Source organism: Pistacia vera, unplaced genomic scaffold (assembly GCF_008641045.1).
Source record: "Pistacia vera cultivar Batoury unplaced genomic scaffold, PisVer_v2 Contig40, whole genome shotgun sequence".
Taxonomy (NCBI): Eukaryota; Viridiplantae; Streptophyta; class Magnoliopsida; order Sapindales; family Anacardiaceae; genus Pistacia; species Pistacia vera.
The window spans coordinates 1,753,538-1,768,124 of record NW_022196224.1 but is presented as its reverse complement, the minus strand read 5'-3'; positions in this window follow the sequence as shown (position 1 = coordinate 1,768,124).

The following is a 14,587-nucleotide window of genomic DNA, read 5'->3' as shown; positions in this document are numbered from 1 at the left end:
AAATAGAGAAAGCTGGATAAAAAATGTTCACATTTGAAAACCTAAGAGTTTCGACGAAGAATAAGAGATATTATTGTTATCCAATACTTGTTTTCATGTTTGTAGTGAATATTTTGAGAAGGAAAGTTGGGACGATGGATAGTAATTCAGTTTTTGTTGAAGAATAATATTTGAAATGGTAGAGCATTGGATTGAAACAACAAACATATATATATATATATAATATATTTATATTATATATTAATATCTTAGCTTTTCTTTAAATTGCTTTGGCTCAACAAGCTGGATCAGTTCTCTAATTCCGTTTATTTGTTCTATGGTCTTTGTATATTTTTATTGTTTTCTATTAATAACACAATTTCATATTCTTACAACATCGGCGAGTTAAATGTAATATTTTATGACTAATAATCAACTCCATTGTAATAAATTTCCCTTCTGACTTATCTCATATTCCATCTTCTTATTTATAATTTCACTTTTGCCTTATTCTTTTTCTTTGAGAAAAAAACACAATTATTGATTAAATTACTGATCCAAGGTTATACAGTTTAATTAAGTTGATTTATGTTTAATTTCATTAATAGTTATACGAATAAAAATCTAGTATTGAGAATTTGAGATTTAAAGAGGAAGAAAGAATTTAAGACAAAAATAGTGGACATGTAAACATTTAGCAGTAGAGAAGTTGTATTGAAATTGGTTTATTTTAAGAGAAATCATGAAGTTTGTTTTGTAATGTAAGAATCAATAATTTAGACAACTAATTTCATGTTGAAAAAAGCTTATTCATTGTTCAATTTGAAAGGAAACTATGGATCCAAAGAGCAAAACACAATATTGGAAGAATTTTCGGCAACAATGAAGATGACAACTCAATTACCTATGATGAACGAGGGTGGAGTGACCCATGGCAATGAAGTTGTAAATTCGGATACCTAAACAAGTACTAATAAACATAAGCGACTGTTGAACGGTCCTTAGACAGGTATGTTTTTTCATAGCTTGGAATCTCTTTAAGGCATATAAAGAGCATGCAAAATATAAAACTTTGCTATTGCGAAGAAATTAGCATGTAAGGGGAGGAATAGTGATCGAAGATCAGTTATTAATTGTGACAAAGGAGGAAGACATATTGAGAAGTCCTCAAAGAGGATAAATTGTCTTTGCTAGGTTAAGCGCGGGTTCTAAGATCTAATGGCAAGTGGCAAGTTACAAAAGTTCAGACAAATCACAATCATGATTTGGATCCCTCAATGTGTAGGCTCATGGCAAGGCACAAGAATTTGAATCCTGAGTGGAGGAAAATCTAGAGGCTAATGATAGCTAGGATTAGGCCTTGCAAAGCATTGGGTTGCTTAAAGTCAATTTGGTGGGCCAAAGAATCTAACATGTTTGCCAAAGCATTGTCAAAATTTCATTGAAAAAAAAAAGAGGCCGAGACTTAGTGAGGTGATGTTGAGTCAATCCACCAATTCTTCTTGTGGATGCAACAAGGGATATAGATTTTTTTTCATTGATTGATGCTGACAGTGATTCTAGGTTGTCCAGTGTCATTTGTATTCGTCCTCGTTCCAAAGCTGCTAACAAGGAGTTCAATGATGTTGTTAGCTTCGACATAACATACTTAGTGAACTGGTACAAAATTCCATTTGAACATTTGTGGGCATCAACCACCATGGACAATCTATTCTACTAGGTTGTGCCTTGCTTTCACATGAGGATGTTGATACTTTTAAATGGTTATTCACTTGTTGGCTGTCAAAATGGGAGATGTTCAATCAAAGCCATAAGACTGATCAATGCGAAAGTATCAAGAAAGTCATCTTAGAAGTCATGCCTAATACTTTTCATGATTTTGCTTGTGGCATATTCTATGTAAAGTCCCAGAGAAGTTTAAGAGTGTTGCAGACTATGGTACTATAGTTCGTGAGTTTAAATTGTCATATATGACAACTTAATTGTTGAGATGTTCAAGAGAAATTGGAATGGGTTAGTGGAGAGTCATGGGCTATAGGAAAATGAATGTTGTCGAAGCTTTTTAGGGAAAGGCGAATTGGGTGCCAATCTATTTGAAAAATATATTCTGGGCCAAATGGTATCAACTCAAAGGAGTGAGGGCATGCATGCATATCTTGATGGGTACCTGAATTTGATGAGCACGTTTAAACAATTTGTGGATCAGTATGAGATTGCTATGCAAGATAAGATGGAAAAGGAATTTATGTTGATTTTAGAAGTAAAGAATAGTGATTAAGTGCATTTCTGAATATGAGGGAGAGACAGTTTCAACAAGCTTAGAAATGGAATGTTCAGGTTGTTCAGGAAAAAATAGGTGCATGTTGTACTACAATGTTACTCCACATATCGATGAGGAAGTGCAGTAAGATGGTGTTGAGAAGACAAGGTGACGGAGAGATGTATAGTGAATGACTGGTAACCCAATAGTTTACTTGTGAAGTTAAGTATAAGAAGTGGACAATTGTTGAGATGACATATATGTATATAACATTTTCTTTCTTACCAATTACTACTTGCTATATATGATTCTACCGATTAATGGGCAGGAGAGTATTAAATTTAAAGTTTAAAAGTGAAGCCCCATCAATAATATACTAAACAAAAGCACAAAACCTCAAAAGTTTCAACACGTCACTTGGTCATTATGTCATGTAGGAATTTATTTTTCTCCTTACACGTCCACTTTAATTTTCTTTAGCATGCCAATTATATTCCAAGAAAACTTCAACAAATCCTTTAATTAATGTCCAATCTCCAACTGGTAAGGATGAAAAAAAACTCATATTCACAGCTCCTGCAATTATAATTTGCATCCACATGATGCAGTATAAAGTCGCACGGATCAAACAATTGTCCTTTATTGTTTCTTCTTTCTTGATAGCCCAATGGATCAAATACATATTAAAGGAGAATTCCACTAACACTTCTCTACCGCTTATCCAGCTGGTTGGAGACATTGTAAAAATCAAAAGCACCAACTCGACGAGCTGAAGAAAGAATTGGATGATCTTCTCTCTCGATGATAAAACATTTTGGGATGAATACATTCGAGTGACTCTGCTGAACCAATCCCCCATCGTCAAATTCTACCATGCTTTTGAAGAACTAAATGAAGCCCAGTCTATAGCCCCTCCAATAATTGAGATCTCAGATGATACATCAAGTTCTAAGGCATTAATAGTTTAAAAATGTTGGATTTAATTGTTGCATTTTCTATTTTTGCTTTTGTTTAATCATGTCGATGGCTTAGTGAAATATTCTTTGTGTCACATTTGGATGGCTTTTGTTTAATTGTTGTTGTTTCAAATTTAATCTCTTGCAGTTCATGTGTATTATGTTAGTTAGAATGGAGGAGGTTCAATTTTTGCAATCAAACTGTTGTCTATAGTGAAAGTATATATATAGTTACAGTTATCGTAGACATGAAAGGAAATGTGGTACTAAGTATTTATATGGGAAGGCTTGTGTAGCTTCGTTGTAGAATTAAATTATTTAGTATGAGAAAAAAAGTTGGGCTACGTAACAATGATGAAATACAAAATGTCATATTTACCCCCCTTAATGTTTAGTATTTTATACTATTTGCTGCCTAAATATACTCATTATTATTCTATTTTGATTTAGGATGCAAATGGAGGCGTTAATTGCAAAACGGAACTAATTAAGTGAATTCGGACAGTTTCAACACTGCTTGTAATCTAGGCATAACTCTCTCATCCGAGCGTCGCTTGAGATGATTCAAATTCTGTGGAATCTTAAGAAGAGAATACAATTTCATGTTTTAAGTTTGGAGAGATACTCACTGCATCAAGGCTGTAATCGGGCATGAAATTGACGCACCTGCACTGCCGACGTTGGAACATTCGCCTTGTCATGCAATTCAAATAGGCAGATTATTACAAGAAGTTTTGAAGACCTATTGCACGCATTACAGCTGGAAAACACCACTTTCTATTTTATTTTAGGACTTTATTATTTTATTTCCAATTAATCAGATTAGGATAAATATTACTTAGGATATTAGAATATTTTGAGGAGATTGAGTAAATAGAATTAGAATTTAGATATTTTAAAAGAGAGATCAGATAGGATTACGAGACATATCACACACGCCTCTCTCTCTTCTCTCTTGGGTGGATTTTCGTTTTTCCTTTGAATATTCATGATGCCCATGAGCGGCTAAACTTTATACTTGGTCGAAGGAAACGAAGGCCTCGGAACAATAATTGTGAGATCTAATCCATTTTATTCAGTGTTCAATTTTATGCCTTGAGTATTGGATGTTCTTCTATGCTTATTTCATGATTGTTTCATTTAATTGCTAGGAGACCTACTAGGTTTTTATTTGTACAATCTACTGCTAAGTTAGACATCAAATCCGTAATTGTTTGATCCCTCTAACTGTGAAGCAATCAGGGTTATTAATTTGCTGCGTAGAATTAGTAATCTTAAGAAATATTCAACTAAATTAAATACAACCGCTTGTGTTGTGTGTTTAGCTTCATCGATTTCTCTAATTCTTAAGGCTGCCATTAGATTAATCTTTAGTGCTATCTAGGGTTGTTTAATGGTAAGATTAATTAAGATCGCTTGTTTCCTAAATATTACAATTAAGGAGAGATAGGAAAATAGTTCCAACGGTGAATATTCAAAAAATAATTGATTTACTTTTGCATCAAGATCAGTTGTAAGATTCCGATGGTGGATGTTGACGGAGACCAAGTTTCGTTATATTAATTGATTTCGAATTGAATTGTTTTTGTTTTTGTTTTTGGCTAAGATTGTTTTTGTTTTACTCAAAACCCAGCCTTATTCACATCATCGAAAATCGGCTAGACACTCTTCGTGGGATCGACCCTTGCTTACCCTATTTACAGTTCAGTAGTTAGGGTAGGAAGGTTTTTAATCTTGGTTGCCCACGACAGCATGCCAGATTTTGGCGCCGTTGCCGGGGAGTGATTCTAGTTGTTTTTTTTTTTTTGTTTTTGTGATTTTTTATTGCATTTTGTTATTTTTTTTATTTGCAGAAAAAAACTGTGAACAGTAGTACTGTTCGGATGAATAGTAGTACTATCATAAGGAAAATTTTGTTGAGTTAGGAGTGCGCGAGTACTGGTTTCGAAGAAAACGAATTCTGAGCAACACTAAGAAGATTTCTAGCCCCACCCTTTTGAGGCAAATTCGAATGTTTTGATAGGGTTTTTGGCCATTTTATTTTATTTTTAATTTTTAGTTAGTTTTCATTTTTGTCATTATTCTAATTCTTTTATGAGGTTTTTTGTTGTATGACCAGGTCCTCTCATCTTGGTGATTTAACATTCGATCCAGAAATTGAGAGCACTTTGCGCAGTTAAGGAAGCAAGCTCGAAGAAATTCTGAGAAAGCAATTTGGCTCTCGATTCCCAATTTGCTAGCGACTCTAATTTAGAAGAGGAGGATGTCATGCTGGAAATCGAACTTTGAAAGAGCTTGCTGCCCTGATTGAATCAAGCACCTTTAGCATAATGTTTCTGTTTTAGATGCTACCACTACTTTTGAATTAAATCTGGACTAATACTACTCTTGCCCACTTTTCATGGTTCTTGCAGGTGAAGATCTCACAAGCATCTAAGAGCTTCATGTGGTTTGCAAGTATGAAACCTACGGGAGTGACCGGGAGCAAATTAAATTATGAGCTTTTCCATTTTCTTTGAAGGATTCAGCTAAGGATGGCTCTATTATCTACCTCGGGGACTATAAACACATGGAACGAGATGAAGAGATTGTTTTTGGAGAAATATTTCCCAGCTTCGAGGGCGACCCACATTCGAAAAGAAATTTGTGGTATAAGCAGCATACGGAGAGTCCCTACACGAATACTGGGAACGCTTCAGAAATTGTGTGCAAGCTGCCCCTATCATCAGATAGTGAGCAGCTACTTATCCAGTACTTTCTATGAGGGCCTTACATACATTGATAGGAGCATGATTGATGCTGCAAGTGGAGGAGCTTTGGTGGATAGACTCCTGAGGCCGCGAGGAACTTGATTGAAAATAGGCGGCCAATTCTCAACAGTTTGGCAGTAGGTTGACCTCATCTAGGCGTGATAATGAGGTAAATATTTCTTCCTGAACGACAAATCTCGAGTCTAACTTCTCTTGTTCATCAAATGCCTGTAGGCAACATGCAAACAGTGAAGGCTTGTGGAATTTGTTCGGTAGTAGGGTATCCAACTGATATGTGCCCACTCTTCAAAGGAGTGTTGAGCAAGTGAATGCAGCAGGTGGTTTTCCTAGACAACCGCAAAGGAAGTGATCCTTATTCGAGCACATATACCCTGGATGGAGGGATCACCCTAATCTTGGTGGGAATCCACAAGTGAATCGCCCCACCATCAAAAAACCGCCAATTACTAGTTATACAAGAACCATACCCCCCTAGACAACAACCGGACCAACTGCTAATTCTGGTATGTCTTAGAAGATATTGTTAAGTCTTTGCCACTAATACTTTGTAGTTTCAACAGGAGACGAGGGCCAGTGTTCAAAGTTTGGAGAATCAAATAGGGTAGATGGCAACCGCAATCAGTAAGCTGGAGACGCAAATTTTAGGGAAATTCCTTCTCAAACGGTGGTAAATCCAAGAGAAAATGTAAGTGCGGTCATCTTGAGAAGTGGTAAAGAGGTTGAGATTCCAACAAAGGCAGCCCTACATCGTCGAAGGAAGAAAAGGAGAAAGATGTAGTTGTAGACAGCAACGTTCCAACGACGATGGTGTTCCTAAGTGTAAGTTTCTGCCTCTGTCTGACTATAAACCGATACCACCTTTTCCTCAAGCTTTAGCAAGAATAGAAAAGATGAACAAAACAGAGATATATATGAGACTTTTCGTAGATGAGGTAATATTCCACTCTTAGATGCTATTAAACAAGTACCTCGTTATGCTAAATTCTTGAAAGAATTGTGCACACTTAGAGGAAACGGAAGCTTAAGGGGTGTGAAAAGGTGAGAGTGGGAGAGAATGTTTGTAGTGATTCAAAGAAAAACTTCCAGCGAAGTGCAAAGATCCAGGTTGTTTACTTCCTTGTACGATAGGAACACTATGTTGAGAAGGCCATGATAGATTAGGAGCTTCTATAAATGTCATGCCATATTCTTTATGCTTCTTTGAAACTGGACCTCTGAATAAAACTGGTGTTGTGATTCAATTAGCAGATATAAATCTAATGTCTATCCTAACGGTGTAATTGAGGATGTTTTGGTACAAGTTAATGGCTTAATTTTCCCTACTGATTTCTATGTACTTGATATGGAAAAAGGAGATCAATCTGCTCCTATTTTGTTAGGAAGACCTTTCTTAAAGACATCCAAGACTAAGATAGATGTTCACAGTGGCAACTTACCATGGAATTTGATGGTCAAATTGTCAAGTTTAATATTTATGATGCCATGAAATATCTCCGATGATAATGATGATCATGTTTATTCTATTGATGTGGTTGATTCTTTAGCCCAAGAAGTTTTTGAACTTGATGGAAAAGATGGATTGGAGTTGTCATTAGTAAGCATATTAAGGAAGAGAATGGGAAGTTAGCCTTGAGTATGATTTGCAGGAAACTGTTGCAGCATTGCATGATTTTCCAAAGTTATAGCAACAGTCAGGTAACTTTCCTTATATTGCATTACCAATTTCTAAAGGAGGCTTTACCCTCTGTTTTGCAGGCCCCCATTCCAGATTTGAAGCCCTCCCTAGTTACCTCAAGTACAGTTCCTTGGAGACGGAAAGACGTTACTCAGTGCATCGCAAGAAGAAAAGCCTTGAGTCGAGCCAACGACAATAAACAAAGGCGCCATTGGGAGGCAACCCAAGGGGAGTTTGTTTTCTTTTCTCGCATTCTAAATTTTGGTTATTTTGCCTTTTCTTTGCATTTCATCTTACATTGGGGACAATGTTAGTTTTAAGTGTGGGGGAGGGGATTTAGGTTGTGTTTTAATTTATCAAAAAAAAAAAAAATTATAGTTTGTTTTTAGGAAGGTTTATGCTTTAAGTCAGTCTTTGAACGTCTGGTGATGCATGAAATAGTAACTTGACTTTGTTGTTGAGCATATCCTTGACTTAGTGTTAGCAATATTTCATAAAGAGAGTTAATCAGATTTGATCTTTGTAGTTTGAAACAATATTGCTTGAGAAGTTGTGTGAACTTAGTGACGAAGCCTGATTGAGGATGTATAGCAACCCTTAGAAAAAAAAAATTGTTTCTCTTAAGCTGGTCCTAAATTTGGGTTTAAGCAAATAGGAAAAAAAAAAGAAAGGTATGTGGTGAGTAGAGATGGATCGTTAACGCACTTACTCATAAACATAACCATGAAATGAGATGGAGCATAAAATGCACTCGTTCTTTTCAAAACAGAAAGAAAAAAAAAATAACTTAGTTGCTACCAGTTTGTAGAGTAAAGAGAAATAGTCGAGGAAAGTTGAGAGGAGTTGTACATGAATTGGTTGTGATTAGTTCTTGTTTGCATTGATGATTGAGATAATTGTGGAAATGATGAAGAGAGATGAATGTCATAACCTACTTTATTTTATTTTGCTGCTTCCTAAGTTAGGTATGAATTGTATGGATTAAATATTGTTGCTTATGCATCATGCTATGTTTTTGATATGACTTGAGATGATGGTGTTTGGATATGATGAGTATAGTGTGTTGAATTAGTTGCCGCGGACGTGCAAAAGCTAAGGTGGGGGAATTTGATGAGAATGCAAATGTCATATTTACCCCCCTTAATGTTTAGTCTTTTATACTTATTTGCTGCCTAATATACTATTATTATTCTGTTTTGATTTAGGATGCAAATGGAGGCGTTAATGCAAAACGGAACTATAAGTGAATCGGACAGTTTCAACACTGCTTGTAATCTAGGCAAACTCTCTCATCCAAGCTTCGATTGAGATGATTCAAAATTCTGTGGAATCTTTAGAAAGAGATATACAAATTTCATGTTTTTGTTGAGAGATACTCGCTGCATCAAGGTTGTAATCGGGCATGAAGTTGACGCACCTGCACTGCCGACGTTCTGGAACAATTCCGCAGCAATTCAAATAGGCGATTATTACAAGAAGTTTTGAAGACCTATTGCGCAAATAAGCTGGAAAACACCACTTTCTATTTTATTTAGGACTTTTTATTTTTTTCCAATTAATCAGATTAGGATAAATATACTTTAGGATATTAGATATTTTGGAGGAGATTGAGTAGAATTAGAATTAGAATTTAGATATTTTTAAAAAAGAGATAGATTAGGGATTACGAGACATATCACACACGCCTCTCTCTCTCTCTCTTGGGTGGATTTTCGTTTTTTTCCTTTGAAATTGTGTATGGCCTGAGCGGCTAAACTTTTATAACTTGGCGAAGGAAACGGAGGCCGGAATCAATAACTGTGAGATCTAATCCGTTTTATTTCAATGTTCAATTTTATGCCTTGAGTATTGGATGTTCTTCTTGCTTATTTCATGATTGTTTCATTAATTGCTAGAGGTCTACTAGGTTTTTATTGTTACATCTACTGCTAAGTTAGATATCAATCGTATTTTGATGACCTCTAATTCTGTGAAGCAATTAGGGTATATAATGTTGCGTCAGGAATTAGTAATCCTAAGAAGAACATTCAACTAAATTAAATACAACCGCTTGTGGTTGTGTTGTTTAGCTTCATCGATTTCTCAATTCTTAAGGTGCCATTAGATTAAATCTTTAGTGCTTTGCTAGGGTTGTTTAATGGTAAGATTAATTAAGATCGCTTGTTTCCTAATTAATTACAATTAAGGAGAGATAGGAAAATGTTCCAAGGGGAATATTCAAGTAAGAATTGATTACTTTTGATCAATGATCAATTGTTAGATTCCGATGGTGGATGTTGACGGAGACCAAGTTTCGTTATATTATTGATTTCGAATGAATTGTTTTTGTTTTTGTTTTTGGCTAAGATTGTTTTTCTGTTTTACTCAAAACCCCCAACACTATTCACATCATCGAAAATTCGGCTAGACACTTTTCGTGGGATCGACCCTGCTTACCCTATTGACAGTTCAGTAGTTAGGTTAGGAAGGTTTTAACTTGGTTGCCTACGACAGCATGCAACATCGATCTCTGATTATTAACTTAAAATGTGAACAACAAGACAATCATGGTTATGACGTTGCTCTGATGACTGATGATAACAATATGTGAAAATTGCATGTCAAGTATGTTTGTTAGGTTTAGGCCATTTCATCTATAAACACTAGATAATGAAAATATTTTACAAATCTAGAGTAAGTCGCAACTTATTCTAATTTTCTAAACATTTACTTGGCTGCTCATTTCTATTTTTTTTAAATTATACATTTGTCATCGATAGTCTTTGTAATTGACATCCATGTATTTCAAGAATAAATTATCAATTATTAAAACTTTTTAATAAGAAAATATAATAAAATATGAGTGATCTTATATTACAAGCCTGGTACAATTGAGGGAGAGATAAAAAAAAAAAAAAAAATCAAGATAGCTCACACATTAATACATTATCACACTTGTTCTTATAGTATGTTAGAAGAGATTCGAATGAGATAATTTTTGAGTTCTTGAAGGCAACATTTTAACAAATTCCAGTTGAAGTTATATATTGCTAATTAATTGATTTTTATCTTTGATCAAATTTTCTACTTGCCTTTATCTCTTTCAACCAATAATTATCTTAAACGTTGCGTAATGTAATTTATTTTAATTATAAAAAAAAAGCATCATTGCGCTTAGAGTTCAAAAAGAAGTAGAAATTGACTCCAATTATGTGGTGAATTAATTATAATAAAAGGATGCCAAGATGATTTCAAATTGATAAATAGAAGTGTGTAGTTTGGTTTGCAGTAAAAAAGGACTTTCAAAACTTATTACGATAGATTTATCTATTTAAATTTTCTTGGTAACAAATCCAATATTGTACAACAAACCAAGATTTGGAAATATCTCCTGGAATTTGATTTCTAGACTTAATGATGAGAGAGAGAATGAAACGAAATTTGAAATTTCATTTTCTTTGTCTCACCATTAAAATCACTGTTTTACTTCTTAATTTACAAGGGCAAATAGGTCTTTTTATACATGGATCACCCTATGAAAAGTCAAAATATCCCTATTAGATCAGGATCACAGATCCAACTAGCATTTCGTATATAATGGCTATTTATTATAATAATAGGGTTTATTTTTTATGTTCAATATAACATGTAATGTTGTTTCTGAACGACATAGAGTTTATATATAAAAATATGGGAGAACAATAATTTCCCACCCAAGGTTTGGTGAACAACATTTCTTACTCGAAAAGTTCCAAACGACACTTTTCACCCATCATTAAGATGTGTTAGTAAAATACATGGTACAAATAGTGTAAAGACGAAAATACCATTCTCTTTTTCCTTCTCTCTTTTTTCTTCCTCTTTTTCTCCTTCTCTTTCTCTCTCCTTCCTTCTCCAAGGCCCTATCTGCCCAAACTTTGGCGACCCAAGCCGCCTCTTCCCTGATCGTGGCAGTCACAAATTGGCCACCGCTTGCCCAGATCATGTTGGCATGATGTGGTCAGGCGACGGCCAGATTGGGCGACACAACCACCAATTTTTTTAATCATTTTTCTTAAGATTTTTTTTTTCACTTAAGGTAATGATCCTATGAATTTAAGTTCTATATTGATATTTGGAGAGTGTGAACATGGTTAAATATTTGATTGGTAAGTTGTTAGGATTGGTTGTGAAAAAAAAATAAGTAATTTCAAATATTTGGTGATGAAGATTGTTTTGTGAAAGGGGAATGAGTGGGGTATGGCTGTTAAAAAAAATAATAATAAAACAGAAAATTGGGTCTGAGGTTGATGAGGAGGTGTAGTTAGTGGTGGAGGAGGAGGCGTTGGAGGTGGTTCAAGTAAGGTAGAGGCTTAGGAACTGGGGGGGTGGTGTGTGGTGGGGCTAAAGATGGTATTGGTGGTGATGGTGGAGCACGATGAGGAGGTGGTGGAGTTGGTGGTGGTTCTGGCTATGATGGAGACTTTTTGCTAGAGGAGGTGTGGGCGGTGGTGTTGGTGGTGGTGCTAGAAGAGGAGGGTGATAATGGTAGGGGTGGAGGTAAAGGAGTTGAGGGTGCATTAGGTGGAGGATTTGGACATGGGGGTGGCTTGGTGCTAGTAGGGGATAAGGAGGTAGAGCTGGTGAAGGCATATGTGGTGGAAGAGTAGCTGAGATGAATCTGGAAGAGTAATAGGTAAAGGTTAGGTCATGGAGGTGTACGAAGAGGTGCAGATGCAGGTGGTGGTGTTGGAAGAGAGCACAGTTATTGGTGGAGGGCATGGAGTTGGGTGGCGAAGGTAGAATTGGGATGGACATTGAAGGATTTACCATTCTATCATTCTTCAGTTAAAGTTAACAGACAGATCTTAAAGATGGGTGGGAAGGTGTCGTTTTGAAGCTTTTTGGGGTGGAAAATGTCATTGGCCAAACCTGGGTGGGAAATGTTGGTCTCTCCTAAAATTAAAGAAAGTTCCAGAAAAAAAAAAAAAAATACTTTTTGCCTCATAACTCTTGCAAAATTCTAAATTTGAAAAAAAAAAAAGAAACTTAAAATCCGTGCATACTTTTCTTTAATAACATAGAATTTTTATAATAAAAGTATGGAAAGGGTACACCCATGATGGTTCATGGGTTACCCCAAGCGACGGTGTGAGATGAAACTGCCAAATGCAGTTTCTCTCTAACCGCTACTTATAAAAGAAAAATTCTTTCTTTGAGTATATATACAGTCACTCTAAAAAACGCAAAAAGAATATACGCTCTCTCTCTCTAGATTTGGAAACAGAAATCGATTTGTGGTTTTCTTCCAGATTACTTTGTTGTATAGATAAGGAAAGAGGTATTTTGTTGTTTTAATTCATTGTGTCATTATGTACAAATGTGATTGCAATGGTGACTATGATTGGCTTGGATATGTTAGGATATATGTTATTCTATGTTTTCTAACATTGGTATCAGAGCCGTGGTTCATATGTTTGAAATTAATACTGTAATGTTGAAGCTGTTATTGGTGTCAAATGCAGTTGATTTTTTCAAATTTTGTACGTAAAAAGTTGTCTTTTTGGTAATGATTATTTAGACCATTAAATTCCTTATGAAATTATGAAGAAAATGGTTTTTGAATCATAAAAAATGGAGTTAAAATGACTAGATATGCCTCCTTGAAATTTCGAGTTTCGAATGGGTTGATTTCCGGGTCAGGTACCCAGTTGCAGACCTGGGCCGAGGTTGAAGACGACACAAACCGACACGTCGTTTTTGATCCCTTATGAATGACATGGTTTTTTATTGTTAGTTTTTTTGAAAAAAAATTCAAATAGACGTGGGTGGTGAGACTTGAAACCCAGTCTCATGGTTGAAGCCCAATACTCTAACCATGGGCTAATTTTGTTTTGGTGTCAACCATATTCACAAACCCATATAATTCTATCCGGCCCAACCCATAATCCAAATAAAAAAATGGGTCAAGTTGGACCCGTGGACCGACCCATATCACCAAACGGGTTAGTCAAACTGGTAATGAGTCAACCCAACCGTAAAGTCAAAAGGGTCAGTCAAACCCGGTCAACACACGACCCGTAAAGTCAAACGGGTCAGTCAAACTGGTCAACACCCAACTGTAAAGTCAACGTCAGTCAGTCAAACCTAGTCAACGCCCGACCCGTTAAGTCAAGGGTCAACACGGGTCAGGATAGATCCTGTTTAGTGTGAAACGGGTTGACCGACCCTTATTGGTGTGAACACGTGGCGCACGTGTGGAAGCTCTTTCGGCGCGTGGGAGCGCATGGGGATCCTGTCGGCGCGTTGCCGCTTCTGGGCGGCGCGTGGGGGCGCGTGACTGCTCCTGTCGGCGTGGGGGCGCGTGAAGTATTGAAATTTTTTTCTTTTGCTATAAAGAATAAAAATGCCTACTTGGTATATTGTATGAGTCTAATTTTGTTATTGAACCATAAACACGTGTATTATTATCAATAAGTCAAACATTTATTTGATAAATAATAGTTTTTTTTTGTATTTGTTACAGAAAAATGTTACGTTATAGACGTGCAATGGTTGCTTAGAACAACCCGTCAGGGAAAGGGTTATGAAAATGATTAGAGTCTATATAAACTCCACATTGATTTTAGAGACACCAGAGGAGAGTGGTGCAACTCGTAAATCATTTCATTCATGTGAATAAAAAGATAGGAAATTGTCTGGATAGGGGGATTAAAGGAAGATGAGTCTAAATATCAAGTTCTAAGAGAGACTCTTGGTACCCTAATCTCGTTGGTCTCCTTGATGGTTTGGACCAGCTGAAAGTTCATAACTTTAAAGATGACAATAAAAATTATAGAGTTTGGTCAACAACTATATAAGGAGCACATAGATTGAGGTGCAAAAAAGACAACTGGTGCATCTATAGGAGTCTCCACTCGTAAAAGGACATCACAAGAAACTGGGATTTCCTGCCTAGGGTTAATTACAAGTTAGATAAAGACCTTAG